The sequence below is a fragment of the Ascidia mentula genome, chromosome 5 (assembly GCF_947561715.1).
Source record: "Ascidia mentula chromosome 5, kaAscMent1.1, whole genome shotgun sequence".
NCBI lineage: Eukaryota > Metazoa > Chordata > Ascidiacea > Phlebobranchia > Ascidiidae > Ascidia > Ascidia mentula.
The window spans coordinates 18,488,993-18,507,910 of NC_138570.1; the positions used below are offsets into that span (position 1 = coordinate 18,488,993).

An 18,918-nucleotide genomic window follows, 5' to 3' on the forward strand; every position below is an offset into this window, starting at 1 on the left:
TAAAGTCTGATATAAGCAATCAAAGACAACAAAGTCGCAGAAATTTTGTTGAACAAAACAAAAGTAACAATATGACCAACCGACGAAAGTTTTCATACCACCCGACAAGACAAGAATATGCACAACAGTGTAGAAATCAAAACGGTTATTACGAGCCACAACAAGGAAATCACAGACAGCCCTTCCGACAATACCAAAGGCAAGGGCAAATAAATACTCAGTCTACCCAGCACCAACACCAGTCAACAGATGGCTTGTGTTTTTATCATGCACGCTTTGGTGACAAGGCGTTAAAATGCAACAAACCTTGCAGTTACAATCAGGTCAATAATATCAACATCTGTAGGCCTATGAACCGACCGAATCAGATTCCAAAAGCACCAAATCGACGGCAATATTCCGAGTCGGCATCAAACTCTTTGCCGCATGTCTACGACAAAAATAATAAAATGTCATTTCTGTTGGACACTGGATCATCCAAAAATTTCCTCCCAGTTACACAGCACCACACCCAAGAAGTTGAATCAGACTTTATTGGACCAGGCGGAGAGCCCATACCCTACTTTGGACAAACTGTACTCAACATTGACATTGGCTTCGGCAACATGCCTGTAACTTTCTCTGTTTGCAAAGTTAAAAGACCTGTTCTCGGATACTACTTCCTTCAAAAGCACGACTTGTTTATCAGACCTGATAAAAATCTGTTGCAGTCATCACAAAACAAGAAATCAGTTCAATTTAACATGAAAGAAAGCTCGAAGGAAATAAATACAGTCCTTGTAAAAGTTCCGCACCGAGGCAGTCATGCAAATAACACTCTTATAAAAACAACTGCAAAGGACAAGCCTAGTATTGTTGTGGCAAACACACTTGGCTCAACAGACGTGCCCCAACATCAACAAAAAACTAAACTTCACTCTTCTTCAACTGCAGATAAATTGCCTCAGTACAAAACTAAAATGGCCAGGTACCCAAGCGTTAGAAAACGCCAAAGTAGCAATGCAACAATTACAGGAGGAAACAATCCTCGCTTACCAAAGCAGTCGGTTAAACTGGAACAAAAACCGTATTCCCTTTCTGGTGATGGAAGTAGGAAATATTTTTCCAAATTCAACTGCGAACAGTTCCGTATGCATCAATCAGAAGCGACCATCATGCAAAATGACCGCCATGAAATTTCAAGGTATGACTACTCCAGTCTTGGTGAAGTCATCCATAAAGTCACAAGACTTTTACAATTTACAAATATAGTGAGCCGTCTGTGTTTACTGAAGGCCGCATAAAATTTCCAACACCCGGCATCTGCACAAATGTTGATAAATCAACAAAGCACACTTTTTACATAGATTCGTTACATTTTTTATGTTTGACCCACCAAAACGTTATATGTGTTTATATATGTATAAGAACCGAATCAATGCTACATATAATTTTACTCCGCCAATGTAATCTCATGCAACGTGCATCGCCTTTCCTTCTGCATCTCTCAAATCAGGATATAAATTCCTGAGGCAGCTATCTCATGCGACGCGCATCCTTCAACACGTAAACATCAGCAGTGATCAACCCCACAAAACCTTATAATAACTGAATGGGGTCACTCGATCAGCGACTGCGACAGCCGACATATTCATGCAATTGTGCTGTTCAAATAAATATAAGACATGAGATCCCTACGTTTGGAATCTATTCGCGACAAGACTCCGTTCCACTGAACCTGATTTGGGCCCAGTCGGGTGACGTGGAATGGATCTTCTTGCAATAAATAACGTAGATCTTCACCTTAGTTCGCGATTTGTATTTACCTCGAGGAATGCGAATTGCGTTTTTATCTCCAACATATAAGGCATTTTACAGCCATTTACAGCCTTGTTCATGAGGACACTTCTGTCCAATATCTCACTTTTTCTGATATCAAATGGCACCAACGTGGAAGTAGTTGGTATCCTATGTAATCACTCTTCCACAGTTCAAAATTTTGAAGCAATTTTTCAAGCCATTTCACGATACAAACAACGAATGCGCGTCTACCTACTTACACCTTGCTTGCAATTTCAATGGTGTAAAGCCTAATAACGCTATAAACAGTTTCGCAAAGCGACAAAGCGAAATAATAAAAGAGATATATAGCCTAGTCCACATAGTGGCAACTATTAATAATCAGACGCTTACTTAACATCAATTATACGCTTGTTACTGTGTTAATAACACCAGCTATCGCCTATGTATCAATGTAAAATTTGTGTATATGTATTCTCGTTGCTCTCCATAATGTACTAAAATAATCTGTGGATCCACAATTATATCTTTGTAAATGTCTCCAAGTCTAAACAATTGTGTCCCGTGATTGCTTTGTTATATGTAAATATGTTACACTCGAACAACGGAAATTTGTATAAATGTATATATACTATTTTGGTGTACTATAAAATATATTTGTGAGTGTACTTTGTACGTCGCTCTCTTCAACAGAACCAACAACTTGCGTTCATATATGGACCGCAAGTACCAGACAAGCGGGGGGGTATTATGTCGCCGCACAACACATGTATATACTAAAAAAGGCCCAAAGCGTATAACTATATTATGACCGAGAGTTAAAACCAAAGTCATTGTAATCACGCGTTCAACGCATGTCCAAGTTGTGATATCCAATAAAACGACATGGGAAAAAAGAAGAACTCATTTCCGGTTTAGGTCAATTCCTGACCGGACAATTTAATAGGAAAAACCTGCCGAGCTGGTGGCAGGTGAAAAAATTGTAACCGGTAGAAGCAGCCACATTATAGATGTGTTATAAACCATGTAATTTAGGCAATAAAGTCATATAGGTAACTTAGGCAACCAAACTAACTATGTAAATCAAGTTAAAATAATTACAGACATTTCTTTGGCAAATAATAAATAAGGTTAATTTAAACATAATTAAGTACTTCTTTCGCAAATGATAAATAAAGCTAAAATAAACATAACTACTTTTAGTTATTCTGAAAACAAAGTCTACCTATACATAAATAACCCATTAGGGCACTTAGTTAATTAAGCTATAAAAATAACTGACGTAATCGACCAAATCGGTCAACTTCAAGTTGCATTCAAGTTGCGCAACAACTCCAAATAAGGTATCAATACGTGTGGCCAACCGCAGACTATATAAGCAGAGCAACTAGCGCCTGCCAAATCAGTGTGTTTTAACTGTTGCTGTGTAAGGGTCTAGGTTGTTGGTTCTGCTTTAGTACACTGTATAGGAGCCCCAATTGTACTGTACTGTACTTGGATTTATTCGTTGGATTATATCAATAAATGGATTTATGAACAACTTTGGACTGGCTTGAAGCTTGGTGGATGTATGTGTTTAGTCGGGAGTTAGACTATCTAGAAGACGCACAGACTTGTGTAAAGGAGTTCTTTAACTCCAACAGTAAACCTTGAGATAGAGAAGGCAAGTTGCCTACGAGGCCGAGTTGCCAACGAGACTCAGTCGGATCCCTTGGGGTGCGAGGCCGAGACGCAGTCGTACCCCACGGTCACCCAGCGGGGACATACCCCGACAACTGGTAAACCGACAGTCCGAAGTCACCCCGGTAACGGTGTAACATCGGACGTGACCGAGGATATCTCGGACAGCAAGTTTTAACAGACGTTTTTTTTTGTTTATTTAACAAATAACTGAAATCAAACTTGGCGCAATATCAGGGGCATAAGCGAATAAAATAACATTCAAGCTTTCAGGAATCGGGGCGTGGCCACTTATCGTTTCGATCCTTTCACACGTTCATGCTTTGGGTAACTTGTGTACTTTCAACGGCAGCACGGATATTATAGATTTTCGAGTCAACAAACGATTTTTTATCTTTGGGGCATTTTCTTACTGCCAAAATTCGATCATTTCATCCAGCCTCTGTTTATTTTCTTCTATGACCGATAATTTTTTGTAAAATTCAAAAAGTGTGGTCTTCTCGCGATTTTTTGCCAGGATGTCCGAAGTATCCCCGACCACGTGACGACATAGAAATTATTAAAATATGGCCGTATTTTTTAAGATTACACAAAATCATCATTAGCCTATTGAAGAATACATATTTGAATATGCAAAAAACCAAAAATTACTGCATTTTGATTAACTGTGACTGATATATAGCCTTACACATACAAATTGAAAAACTTGGTTTCACTGATAAATTGAGTTTTTCGAGATAATTTTTTAAGCAAACATGACTTAATTCCAAAGTTCCTATTAACGTTTGATAGAGACGTAAATTTATTGCAAAAGTGTCTTAACAAAACCTAATTGTGACGTAAAATACCTAGTCCGAGGTATCCCCGTGTCCGAGGTATCCCCGGTCTCCCCTAGATAAATATTAATTTATCATTTGTGCAAAGGCAGTTGGTCGGAAATTGTGAGCCTGAAAAATCTTCGTTATTTTGCTTGACTCCTGACTGCTTCATTTCTCGGTTTCCAATTGCGTTGCAAGCTAGTGATGTGTTTCCGTGCATTTCTATGTTGTGCACGATCAGATACGCAAACCTGGAAGGTTCCAAACTGAAGCATTAAAAAACAAGGGCGAATATTGCGGGAACAGAATTGCCATTTTATTTGGATAATAAAAGCAAAATAGCCTACATTAATAATCTTTTTGCTGATAATGGAATCTCAGAGTTGTGCCCATTAGTGATTTTGTATTAGCCTCCAAACACTTTTCTGCACATTGCCTTTTGTTATTAGAACTGCTTTGCCAGTTCCCACAGAGCTGACTTTTTCCGCCACAGAACATGCAGTCATTCACCAATCCTGACCGTACATTACCTTGAATCAGCTGTAACGTCTTTGTTTTACAATTGAGCAATTTGGAGGGGGCCTTCATGTGTTACCAAACACCAGCAATTCTTCTGGCAAATAAAGCAAAACTGCACGAATGTGGGTACATGTAGAAAACCTGAAACACTACATTGTTCAAGGCATTAATTGTGAAATGGGAATTTTTACCAGACTTTTGACAAAAAATATTAACGTGCCACTCGCGCAAAATAATATTAGATAAAGGGTAGTTTCCAATTCAACTGCTCCGGACATTATACAGCAAAGTTTTGTTTAACCAACCAATGCTCCATCTTAATTTCCTTGTGATTCTGGTACTTTGTTAGCAACCAAACATTGCAAATTGAGAAAAGGACAGAATTTTTCTACACAAAAGTGAAATTATTGTACGATCATCAGAAACACCACGTTCGGTTACAACAACGAGATAAAAAAAACATGGTAGAAACGTCTCTGGAGAAGGGTGTACGCAATTACCTTCAATATCCATTGCGCAAAACACAGAAAGCAACAATTGCTTAAAAACCCACATCCCCGTAAAATAGGTTTGCGTGGAAGTTGTTTCGCTGCCAATCAAAAAAATCAGGAATAATTCCTTAATGCAGTCGAAAAATCAAGTTTTGCAAATTATTCATAAATCATGTGACATCAAATTCGTGCCTATGCGAGCAGAATATGGCCGTAAAAAACTGATTTAGTGAAACAAAGTTCAGATCTCTGCCAGTAAAAACAGAAATTGAAATTTAGATAAAAGCAGCGACAAACTGCGATGGACGACGGCAATAAACCGCAACAAACAGCGGCACACAATACACGTTGTATCGCTTTAAAATGGAATGAATGAGGCTGGGTATTTTATTGGAAGGGACATCTCAATGTATTGCGCCACGTATTCCCAACCAAGTTTGCGGCAAATCTGCAACAAACAGTGGTAAGTTCAAACAACACAGCTCGAAAATATGACAAACATCACCTGCAGTTTATTGCTTTTAGAACAAGTAAAACTTACTGTATTTTATTTTTATTACATTTTGCATTTCAATGATATTTCGAAATTGGTTTGTTTTAAACCTGTACATAAATACCTTTGTGGTTGTAGAAATGTTTCTAGCCTTGTTTTTTTAGTTTTAAAAATTTGTTTGAAACCATTTTTGATCAAACAATCATGTTAGGTCGCGTACGAGCAAGTTTCTTGGGTACAAAATTTGAAGTGAATTTCTTGCGTGTAAATAGTTTTAAGATGACTTAAAACACAGGTGACGTAACACGTCAATATTAAGACTTGGATACAAACCTCAATAAGTTTCAAGTCAGTCTCTTTGCATTTCTTGTCGTCGCTTTGTTTAAGCAGGGCTCGGGCGGTCAGACCATATTTCTTATTGGCGACCGCGTGTTTAAAAACAAAAGCCAGAACCTGGAAACGACAAAAATGTCATTAAAAGCTTGCACTGGTGTTGTTTATACTGTGTATATGTGCTGGTACTCTGTACAGAATGAATTGAACATGATGATCTTCTCTTAACTATTGGTATAACATGCACTTGTCAGTTAAGGCGACAAGCTCATAATAGCGCTTATGTTAATTTATACTTTCCATCCCACCTTGCTCTCGTTCATGTCCGCAAACATTTGCAACCTTTCGAAAGTTTCTTTAAGTTGTTCACAAACTTCACCATAAGTTGTATCACAACTACCAAGATTGTCAGCGCCCTCATGCGGTTCATCTTTATAGAAAGAAATGTGTTTCAAAACACAACTGGTGTATTCAATACACAGTAAAATATGTTACAAAACTACAAGTATATTTACAGCGATATAAGCATGAATCAAAGATAATAAAGAGACACCTGTGACTTCACTTTTTGATCTTTCTTCCCTCGCTGTGTCAAGTTGAATCATTTTATCTGCGAGAGCACAACCTTTATACACGAGCGATCCAATGAGATGACATCTCTGTTTTTCACTTTCACTGTGAAGGAAAATAAAAATGGGTCATTCCATGTCAAATCACCTAAAACCATCTTAATTGTTCTACTGGCCAAACCAGGAGGAAACTTGTTGGACCACTGAAGGAAACATTTCGTGTGTGATAGGAACACAATTATTGGCCTTATTAAACATATATTATAACAGAAGAGGAACAATTTTCAGAATGTGGATGAAGTGGGGTGCTATGTATTTATGAATAAGGTTTATTTTCTGTGGACCTTGAGAAAGGAAAACAAGTTTGTTTTGCAAAAACATGAATTAGGAAAAATTGAATTTCAATGCACTAAAATTGCCCTATTTGATACCACAGCTTGTGGGAAAATTACAGTATAACATTTAATATTCCATGCTGTGTATAAAAACAAGGTATATCCCAAATTACTCATGCATGACCAACAGAGATGTTTCTTGGCCAATATTATCTTTATGAAGAAACCGAAAACTTTTACCGGTTTAATGATTTGATATGTTGTAGCTGTAAGTTGTATGTTATAAGACCTAAAAGTTAACCATCTGACAACCTCTGGGTCAAGAATCAGGCCGGGTCAAATTCAGGGTTACAACAAAGGTCAAAAGGTTTATTTTAAGAAGGAAACAAAAAAATCAAAACTGATTATACAGACAATTCTCTTTCAAACAATACCAAAATCATCAAAGTTGGCCAAGTAGTTTTCGAAATACAGGGGTTAAAGCAGAAGGCAAACCCCTGAACTTTGCCCCCAAATGACAACTGTAGGGAAACATAACTCTTGAATCAATGATCTGAGTGAACTAAAATTTGGCATGAGTGACTGTGCCATAGTACTTAACACATATGTTTCATGTATATTAAAGAGGTTTAGGTCATTTGGTGATGATTTAACATGGAATGGCTTAAATTTATGTAATATTGCTTGACTTGCAAGCAATGGCTAAGTTGCATTGTAAATATACACGCATATATACAGTATTAGAACATTATTGGCATAACATTATATTACTTCCACAAGCTCTTCACTTAAACGTTTTACACAGAAATAGAATTTTTGACGAATCACACTAGAGTTAAATGGTTGCCAGTCTGGTGGTTTTACCTCTTTATGGAAGCAGCATCTGGTCTTGGGTCGCACTTAATCCCAAGGTTAGCTGATAATTGATGAGTATCAATACGAGATATAACTTCATCAGCCGTCTCTATTATTTCATCCAATTTCTCCTCCCTTGTCTACAAATGCACGAGCTTAATGATGGTGAAAAAATAACTTTTGTTTTTAAAGTATTTCCGGAATTTTTACTAATTCACCTGTCTTAAAAAATTAATGATTACCTTTGCCGCTTCAAGTGCTTGCAGTTTAGCCATGTAAAGAGGTATGTGCTCACCCCAGTCCAACCTCAGTTTATCAAACAAGTCCAGTCGTTCTTGTCTGTCACGGAATATCAAAGTTTAGAATATAATCGTGTCAGCAATGATTTTGTTAATTATCAGATTTGGTTACGTCATACTTAGCAACCCAGGAAATTTGAAGGTCTCTGACGTCATCCTCACACTGGTTGGAGCTTTTGTTTGATTTCTTTGAGTTTGAGTTGCGGTTAGTTTTGTTCTTGCTCGGTGGGTCGATCAGGACGTACGTGAATTTGTGCGTGTACTGCAGGAAACAAGATAGGAAACATATAAGATTTATTGATTTAGATGCAGAAGCCTAGGACATCATTTATATGAAAAAAAGTAACAAAGAAAAAAGGTGAATTTCTACATAGTTTGTTATTCTACCTCTTCAGAAATCTTGGACCTTTTTCCGCTATACAAGCTCTGTTAACAATACACATTGCTTCAGAGGAAGATAAATTGAGTGTTTGAATTAACACAACTTACTGCACGTTTTCCAAGCTCCCCTTTTGCCATGCTCATCTGACCAATCAGGTACTGTCCTCCAGTCACATGCTTTGGTAATCTAAAGTATTTAAAAGTGATTTAAATGTTGTTTAGCGCTTGTCACATGACAAACAAACACAATCTTACTTGTCTTCTTGTAAAGGAGCAACATAGAATGGAAATGGATGTCCAGGAATCACTGTTTGATTCGACATCTTGTTACTTCCCATCAACGCGTCTCTGAGTGTGGAAAAAACATCCAGTGATATTGACGATGACAGTTTGGCTTTCACCACTAGTGTGGCGTCCTTGAGTCGGTGTAGGGCGTCCCTCGATGAATGGGAGACTTGTAAGCGTATTGTGTATTCACCTTTGTCCAATTTGATTGGGTACTGTAAGATAAATACATGCACAATCAACTGTGTCTAATTGCAAATATGATATGTAATCACTATGATGAATATACCTGGTGAGGATAAGCGTCCCCTGCACCCACAAAGCACTTGTTGGAATCAAACATCAACCATCTGACTGTTATATTCATTCTCGTACAATAAATCCGACAACATGGGAAAGGATATGGTGACATCAGATGATTTTGTCTGCAGACAATTTATTGTGAGTTGATAAGTTACAATAGTAGCCCCAGTAATAGGTGCAGGCTGCTCAGTTTAAAACTTCCTAAATTCATCATAAATTGTTTTAGGTTTATGCGATAATTTCGTGAATAAAACATGAACAGTTTTAAGTCTCTGTTGATTCAAATCAACCACATTCTCACCACATGCAAAGGGTATGTGTTGATCATCTCATATGTTGGTTGATCTCCAAGAACATGATCTCTAGCTGATAATGGACGTATACAATGATCAGTTGCTCTCAGGGGTTGAACAACGTGTTTGAGGGTTATAGAGGGTGAGAGATCCTCTCTTTCCAATGAGCAAGCTTCAAGGCGATGAATTCCGTTGGCTGCATGCTGGGGAGGTTCATGACTACGTTACTTTCTGTATTTACTTCATCTTGGTTGTACAACACACATGCAAAGTTTTGTGTTCAGGACTAGATACCACATTACGAAAGATTGAATCGACAATCTAAGGCAGTGTGGTCTATCTCAGCTATCATTCATTTATTTATTTATAGTGACATCACCGACACTGATTGATATTAGCTGACTAGTGGTAGCAACATGCTCCTGGTAAGATTTGAACTTTGAACCCACAACCTTGAATACAGTGGTTCACCAATCAGAGTGAATGAAGTGGTCGGTTTGGGTATATTCCGTGTTATGAGTCAAATATAGAAATATTACACTCACCATAACCAAGTTGTTGCTAACGGTAAGCCCACGGAATTTGACGTCATATGAAATGGAGACGTCACCTAAACTTGACCACCAGCGGGCGACACAGAGTTCTACTGTGATCCCAGACTAAAAAGTAAAACACATTAAGTAATGCAAAACAATGTATGTAGATTGCGTAAGCTGCAGACAGATGGCCACTGTTTCAACATAAAAGGTCTCATCAGTGCTGCTGGTGTAACTATCAGACGACTAGGTGCAACCTACGGTGATTGTATAGTCACCACAAAGTGGAAGTCTTTGCTTGGCCGTTTGGTCAGCAAAGTCGTCTGATAGTCACACCAGCTGCACTGATGAGACCTTTTATGTTGAAACAGTGGCCATCTGTCTGCAGCTTACGCAATTCATATTATTGGCTCCACTTTGCTTATCAAATGTATGTAGAGGTAAAAAAATTACTAATGTTAGATATTATATGATATTATTGTGCACAAAGGCGGGAATTATTACCTGAACAGCAAACGCCTGCTCTGTGGAGCCACCTGCTGGAACATTTACAAGCTTGTAAAACTCTTGTTCACGAAATGCTCTTTGTGGTCGAATATTGACGCAGTGTAACACGAATCTTGCTGACTGATCAATTGAGTGATTTTTCAACGTCATTTCTGTGGGAAAAGTAATTGTCTGATCCTAATATAAGAGTCAATACAAGCCTCAAGCAAGCTGTTGCTAAGAACTAAAAAATACATTTTCAGCATAAAGTTAATTCTAGGTTGAATCTGTGCATTTGTCAAATCCTGACCTGCCCATGTTGCACCTTCAGGTACATGGAAGAACTTTCTTGCTATCTGTCCAGGTTTAAACGTTCGTTGTTCTTGTTGAAGTCGGTAGTTGGTGAGTTGACCAGTTCTAGACAAAGATATCTCAGGTTATAAGTTTTGTGAAATTTTTCATTCATTGGGAAATGAAGTCAAAAAAATTACAATAAAAATTAATCATAAATAAATAAAAATACTTAAAAGACAGGAAACTGAAGGATCTTACTTTTCTGGTTTAATGACAGTGACTGGCAGGGTGAAAAGTACTCCTGCATTCAAACGTTTAGTGTTGAAACCTTGAACCTGGGCATAATGTACACCTGGAGGTAATCCTCTTGGATCCACCTGAAAATGCAACCAGATGATGATTTAATTTAAACAAACATGAATTAGATTCCATAGAACAGTGGCAGCCATAAAACTTACTTTGACGACAAACGCTCTTGCCATGTTCATCATTTCAAGATGTGTTGGACAAACTACCCAGGGTTGGTCACTGCATACAGCCATATGACAACTGAATTCAATCTTTTCCTCAGGACCTGAAGATTTGAGAAATGAATGTTCATCCGCAAACACAGACTACAAAGAGGGTTTGACAACTGTTTAATATTTTTGTGCTTACTTGCTGAAGAGTGGAATTTGGGTTCGACAGTCACACTGACAGAACGTGGTTTCAAACAATCTTCATAAGAACGTAGATAAATTCCTGCAAACAAGTTAAATATTATGTTGATTTCATGATCTTGATAGATAACTGAAATTTAGAAACTATACAGGTTGTAAACAACAATTTATCTTAAACTATCAACAATTACCTTTTCCTGATTGTGGAAGTGAAATGTCAAAAGATATCTTGTTTTCTGGTGCAGCAGCATTATTTATTATATATTCATATGCTTCATTTACCTTAAAAACGTGAGATATAAATTATATGTAACCTCCCCGTATATTCATATCAGCCTACCTGTAAAAATCCATGACCCTGAGCAAAGCATTCAATAGAGCTTTGTTTTGATGCTGTGTTTTGTATCGCGCGACGTATACTGTATGGGGTATATTGTATTTCCTGAGCTTTCAATGCTAAAACATAACAGTATTTTTATTCTTGAATCTGCACAAAGCAGCAATTAAAAAATAAAATTCAAAAATTTCCAAAATTTTAGTTGCTGAACTATTTCAATTTTTGTTTAATCTACCAGAGATACAAAGTGAAATTGCACCAAATACACAACTACTTCTTTACCAATATAACTAATTCTTTACCAATATTTACTTAGTTTCTGTCCAAACCAGATGAAAGTCTACCTGATAAAATAAGTGCAATTGCACCACACGCATTTGGTGAAGACATTGAGGTTCCATTCATCAGCTGACTCCCGTGTAAGGTCCAATTTGGAACAGAGGTGATGGCGCCACCTGGTGCTGATATGGACACGCCAAGTGCTCCATTCACACTAAAATGTGATTCAATAACATTTGAAATTAATAACACAAGGTAACTAACAAAAAAAACAAGTTATTTTATTGCTTACCATGGGCCCCTTGATGACCATGTATACTGGTTGCTAGGCAGTTTTTCAGTCATCGAATATTCAGCTGTCATCATGTCAGGAGATACCCACGCTCCTACACCTAAAGAACAAGATAAGGAGTTTGAGAACCTTTATTGTGTAAAGAACTGAATGCCAGCAAAACGCCATGTGAGTGATACTGAAAAGAGAGACAAGGAAACCATACAGTCTACCGACAAAGCACAGGTGCTGCAAAGAAACAATTCACAAGAATTTTTTTAAGAATGACAACAAAGCAACTGATTGATATAGAAAATAAGTCAGGGTGAAAATGTTTGTGAATATGTTTTGGACGCCTGGCATGAAATAAATGTAATTTTTTTTGTTTTCTTAAAATGCAAGAAATTGTATCAACATTTTATGGACATGGTATTTTAAGTGCACACAGCATAACCTACCTATAATATGCTCTGTAGTGCCACCAGGTGAGCCCACCGTCGACAAACATGGACCATTGTTGCCGGCACTTGACACAAATATGAGATTGTGTTTGGTGACGGCCTCTTCTATAGTGGAGCAGATTTTACTGAAAAAACACACATGACAAATTCAATGACATGTAAATGATAGGTAACATTCTTACCCAGCCCCCGGCCAGTGACATGCTTCACCATAACTGAGGTTAGCAAGATCACATCCCAGACGAACAACCTCTGATAACTGGAACACAAATATGTATATATGTTAATATTTAAAATTACAAGTACACAGAAAATAGTAACCATCTGTTTCAGCTGTTTACAATACAGAACACAAAACAAAAAGCTACACTTTTACCACAAACAAAATATCAAACTGACCCCTCTGATTAAACCAGTTCCAGTCTCCATGGTTGCAAGTCTGGAATCACCGATCTTGATGGCAACAATTTGTGCACCAGGTGCAATACCATTCTTGTCTGGTTCATCCGCAAAATAACCAGCAGTTATGGCTGCAACATGCGTTCCATGTGACCCTGAAAAAATTATTTTCTATAGTAAAGGATACAAAGAACAAATGTGACATTACAACACATTCAGGCATTTACCACAATTAGCAACAACACAAAGAACTTTTCCTTCTTCATAAATATTCACAGAGAAGTTGAACATAGCCGTTCTACTCAGGGTTGCATACTGCTGTGATTCATGGTAGCCAGCTAATACTGGGCAAGACTGCAAGTCCCCGGACAAACTAATGTCAACACAAGCTCTAAAAACAAGAGAGCTAAATTGAAACGAGGAAATTTGAAGTTTATTTGTTTGTGAAGAACACAGTTAATTACAACATAAAAAACAGTACAAGAGGAATTATGATTTTCTACTTACTGGTAGGTGTTGCCATCATGAAACACAACACAATCAACAATTGGTCCACATGAATCCCAGCTTTTATCTAATTTGTCCAAAACCTCCACTTGTGCCTGGAGATCCTCCTTATAAAATTTGTCCTTCTGAAGAAAAAGGGGGCAAGTTAACATTTGATATTATTTCTATGGCATGTAGTTTGATAATGTTCAAACAACTGAAACCTGCAGGGTTCCTTGGTCTGCTTTGGAGCTTTCTTCAATCTTGCCTAGTGTAGTGGCAGTAATTTTCTTGTGCTGGGAGTCCCATGTACCTTCCTTCTTTTCTTTCTGTGAATATTTAATTGTTCAGGCAACCAAATAAATAAATAAATTTGTTGAATCTCAATAATCATATTACTCCGCTTGGGCAGACAACGTAACTGCATGTGCACACACATTTTGCATGATTTTATTATATCTTTCATATTTTGAAACCAAATTGCCGATTATAAGGAAAATTCTCTCTTTTTACCTGCAAGCGATCTTTTAGGTTTTTAGGAAAGATGAGGGACAAATCTTTTAAACCAATGTTGTAATTTCCACTTGGGTTGTTCCAAGCCGATGGAATCTAAAAATAAATACCAACTAATTAACACAATGTCATTTTTTCTCGCTATGCTTAAAAATGATATTTTTATTGATGAACATTATGCTGAAAAATCAACAAAAATGCCAAAGTAACTACACACCTTCAGTGTTCGACCAGTTAGACCAACAATATTTCCGTCACGATCAGGAGTAACTACAGTGCTTGTGTCAACATCTCCACTACCTGTTGCGTCAATGATGTCGACAATTTTGGGTCTTCCATCTGATGTAAACTGGAAGAACATAGGTGGTTATTTCCTAATTCCTGAATTTCAGAGTTGATAACATTTGATAAAAGGTAAGTTGATACATAATTTGCACATATGTGTCTGTGCAATCAATTTTGAAAAGTTCTTAATTTGCACAGGGAATTGTTCCGTGACTTATAAAGTGTATGGATTTTGCACAGACATCTATTTCTAACGTCAATGTTATATTTTTTCAAGAGTTCTCCAAACTAGGAACAATATGAATGCACACTCCAGAAAATTGTCAACTTGTCAACAATTTACTTACACCAGATATTTTTCTCATTGTGGCAAAACCACACAACACAGCATAAAATCTATCATTAAAAAGTGCCACCTGGTGAACCCACTGTCAACAAACATGGGCCATTGTTGCCGGCACTTGACACAAATATAAGATTGTGTTTGGTGACGGCCTCTTCTATAGCGATTTTACGTCGGCGTCGATTTTTCAACGTTTTGTAAAATATAAGGGTGACTTTTGGTTTCAGAAACACGCAAAAAACATTTCGTCAGTCGTATCGCCCTAAACATCAGTAAATGATGCAAATTCCGTTTCGTGTCACTTTGTTACGTAACAATCCACAAGACACTTGTGTTTGTCCTGATTGTGACGGTGATAATACAGGTCATTTGAAACTAGCTTAACGCATAGTACAATGTAGGTATATATATGGTTTTTCTGACAATAATATTTAATTTAAACGAAATCCAGGGGTGACAATGCATGCGTCGTCACCCCTGTTTGTTTGTGAGGGGTGACATGTCACCCCAGTCACCCCTATATCGACGCCTATGCATGTAAGTGATAGGTGGCATATTTCTTACCCAGGCCCCTGGCCAGTGGCACGCTTCACCATAACTGAGGTTGGCAAGATCACATCCCAGACGAACAACCTCTGATAACTGGAACACAAATATGCATGTAAACATAAAAAATTATATATACACAGTCTATACACAGAAAATAACATGATGTAACCATCTGTTCCAGCTGTTTTAACAATACAGAACACAACACAAAAAGCTACACATTTTACAACAAACAAAATATCAAACTGACCCCTCTGATTAAAGTTCCGGTCTCCATGGTAGCAAGTCTGGAATCAACAATCTCGCAACAATTTGTGCACCAGGTGTAATACGATTTTTGTCTGGTTCTTCCGCAAAGTTATGGCTACAACATGCATTCCATGTGACCCTAAAGGATATCAAAAAAAGATGAGACTTCACAATATACTTAGGCGATTACCAAAATTAGTAACAACACAAAGAACTTTTCCTTTTTTTATAAATGTTCATGGAGAAGTTGAACATAGACATTGTTAAGAACTATTATTGAATATGATAAGCAATGTGGAGCCAATAATATGAATTGTGTATAAGCTTGGCCGTTTGGTCAGCAAAGTCGTCTTATAGTCACACTATCTGCACTGATGAGACCTTTTAGGTCGAAACAGTGGCCATCTGTCTGCAGCTTATAAACTATTATCGAATATTTTCACATGGATGTTTGATGTGCAACAACATCACTAGTCACCAAGCTGCACTGTTGAGAACTGATATATCTTTGAAAACATACTGCTTTACCTTTTGCTTGTCCAAAGTGTTCGAAATCACCATATTTGACTTACTACTTCATGTACTCCAAATACACCAGAGAGAAGAATTTTGTTGACATTTCATCTGGTCCAAAAAATTCCACATTAACAAATTTTATAACGGCATAATCGAATGCTGCCTGGGCATAATGAGGAGTCCACAAATGTCTGTTTGGATTATCCTGATAATGGGCCAACAGTCGCACTTCAAGTATATACATGTCAATTTTAACAAAAAAATGCTAACTGGTGAAAACAGATTGAATAATTTTATGCATGACTTTTGCAGTGAAGATGAAGTGCAGAATAGCAAACACTTTTCATATGTAACGCATTTGTGCAGAACATCAGTAAATATTTTCAAATTTCCTTACAATCTGGTAAAAGTGTATGGGTCAGGAGAAATTGTAATTCATGGCTACTAGGTCCTGGGTGTCTAACACCCAAATTCAGAAAAACAGATTGCTTAATGAATGGAAAAAATCCTCGGTCATATATTTTAATCAATGTTACCAAATTTTTTCAAAAAGCTCATAAAATTTAATGTAGGGGGAAGACGGGGTAATAGAGATCAATTTTTTTTATTTCTGCGAAAAATTTGCTTTAGTAAAGGATTATAACATTTTTGATGAGTTTAGGGGCTCTAGTACTGTGTTTTTAAAAAATCCTTTACATTGTCTCTAATGCCCCAAGTGTTTCAGTACCTTTTACACCTACTTCAAAAAGGTTGCTTCATGATCTCTGATACCCCACAGTATGGGGTAATAAAGATCACGAATTTTATTTTCAAAAATTACTGTTTTTATACATATTTACAATTTGTAATTGAAAGCACAGTTACATAGGGCTTTCATAGAACGCACATTGGTTAGGATCTTGATAATAAACTAAATGAAACCATGCATCGCACGCTTCACATCCCAACCAGGCATCATTTTCTACATTTACGCTGCTCGATGTTGGTGCATCCCAATGGCCACAAATGCAGCACAATACTTCAGCATCAACATCACTTTTATGTTCAGACATGACGTTACTTTTGTGCATTTTGCTTTCTGGTCATTTTCTCACCACAATGTATGAGAAACACTATCGTGTAGAATAACCTTGTTAACCGATCTGTAATGCCCCCAATTTATTATTTGACACACTAAACTTCAAATTGTCACCAAGGTATTTCAGTGCACATTAAGCCGAAGATTTTATAGCACAACAATGAAACTAGCACTAACAAAAAGTCAGTCTAGTTTTAATTAACTCACTATAAAATTTACATATTTTTTCAACATTCCAATGTTTACTGCAAAAGTTTTACACATTCTTTTCTCTGACAAAAATTTAAGCCCCAACTTAAAGGCAATCATACACAAAGTTATATGTTATTTATTTTGTAAAATTAGTATTAATATAAATAATACAGCTCCATATTATTAATGCTCATGCAAAAAAATATTTCAGACGTTAAAATGTATATGATCTCTAATACCCCGCCTTCCCCTATTTCAAGACACACGAAAATGTTTCAAAAATACTCACAAAGCATGCCCTTGGACCTCATTTTTTAACCTTTGCTTCCCATAACTTTAATCAAGGAAAAATCAGAATCGATGAAACTATTCGGTGATTTCCCGTATGTAATAATAAATTATTTTCAGTAATAGTTATTTTCCTATGTGTATTTTCTTTCCTATGGTTATGCAGCGATCTCATAAATATATTTCTACGTCATCACCATCAAGGCAACCGCTGAGTTGTGCAATATGTGAGGTTTATCTAGCAACTCTATGCCTAACCTAATATTATCTTACATAGGAACAAGTCCGTCTCTTCCGTTGATGCTTTTCTTCAAAAGAGTACGTAAATTGGTGATTGCAAAGAATGTCTCGACAAGACGTGTTCTCGTTTCTTCCTTTGCCGATTAGCGTTGTGAAGTATGTAGATAGGCGACAATTAGAAGTAACAAAAAATACATAAACGTTTTCCTGAAAATTCATGGCAAAATGGGAAAAATTGTGTTTCTGGTTAGTGTTAAACTCATTAGCATCAAATCGGTGTGTTTCAAAAAGTCAGGGAATTTTTGTTGTAGCCTACATTGCAAGCATAGTAAGTTTGCATTTCACGGCATTGGTAACTATCACAATACTCAAAAATGACAACTTGACAGCCTTTTTTCAAACACATTTTTGCCAACACTTCTATGTTGTAGGAAAAAAACTCACGCTTGACTGCGTTTGTCTGCTTCCAGCACTTCTCCTTCCACTGTTTTTCCTTGTGCTTAATCCAGGTGTCGTGCGTTGCTGTGTTGGTAACATACTTGTTACGACGCAAGCGACGATGCAAGGAAATTGTAAGTCGTTACACATTACGTCACTCGCTAAAAAAATCAGTGCAGCAATAAAATGCTGTTCAATGAAGCGGAACCCCGACATTTCAACTCGTCGCCATTAATTCGAAAACTAGGGAACTGCGGTCCAACACGGGGAGTTTCGCACATTCGTGTACGATTTTTTTAAAAATGGGGCTATTGTGTAAATTGGATTACTGGAATATTGGAATTTTTGTATCGTCTGGATCAAGTCTGGAATACAAGTGTTCGCCCCACAAATCCAAGGTGAGTAAGTTGGCTATTCTTTCTTCTAACGACCCTCTCAGTGCTTGTCATAAACATTAGAAGCACTATTAAACACCTCACTAACACACACTATTTGCTAAAAAAAGAAACACAATTAAACACGACACACGACCCATCAATGACATACCCTGGCACTTGGTAACATCCCGCAAAACCTCTTTACGCTT

General features: G+C 37.2%; 1 pseudogene across 1 annotated transcript in view; it reads right to left on the bottom strand.

The window, feature by feature from the left end:
• Positions 1-5,027: 5,027 nt before the first annotated feature.
• The window catches only part of LOC145903670 (tripeptidyl-peptidase 2-like), a 51,757-nt pseudogene continuing 37,866 nt past the window's right edge, over positions 5,028-18,918 (bottom strand). Inside the window, exons 3-33 of the transcript XR_014402673.1 lie at positions 15,347-15,424; positions 14,372-14,503; positions 14,155-14,250; positions 13,866-13,970; positions 13,663-13,787; positions 13,383-13,546; positions 13,156-13,310; positions 12,939-13,015; positions 12,754-12,881; positions 12,317-12,416; positions 12,090-12,238; positions 11,749-11,864; positions 11,600-11,690; positions 11,407-11,490; positions 11,208-11,323; positions 11,008-11,126; positions 10,766-10,872; positions 10,474-10,628; positions 9,979-10,092; positions 9,442-9,636; positions 9,127-9,262; positions 8,808-9,052; positions 8,661-8,739; positions 8,559-8,597; positions 8,291-8,433; positions 8,115-8,211; positions 7,882-8,012; positions 6,667-6,788; positions 6,422-6,543; positions 6,114-6,233; positions 5,028-5,735 (exon numbers count right to left, since the gene is read on the bottom strand). The product of XR_014402673.1 is annotated as a tripeptidyl-peptidase 2-like (transcript). The remainder of the gene's footprint in view (positions 5,736-6,113; positions 6,234-6,421; positions 6,544-6,666; positions 6,789-7,881; positions 8,013-8,114; positions 8,212-8,290; positions 8,434-8,558; positions 8,598-8,660; positions 8,740-8,807; positions 9,053-9,126; positions 9,263-9,441; positions 9,637-9,978; positions 10,093-10,473; positions 10,629-10,765; positions 10,873-11,007; positions 11,127-11,207; positions 11,324-11,406; positions 11,491-11,599; positions 11,691-11,748; positions 11,865-12,089; positions 12,239-12,316; positions 12,417-12,753; positions 12,882-12,938; positions 13,016-13,155; positions 13,311-13,382; positions 13,547-13,662; positions 13,788-13,865; positions 13,971-14,154; positions 14,251-14,371; positions 14,504-15,346; positions 15,425-18,918) is intronic.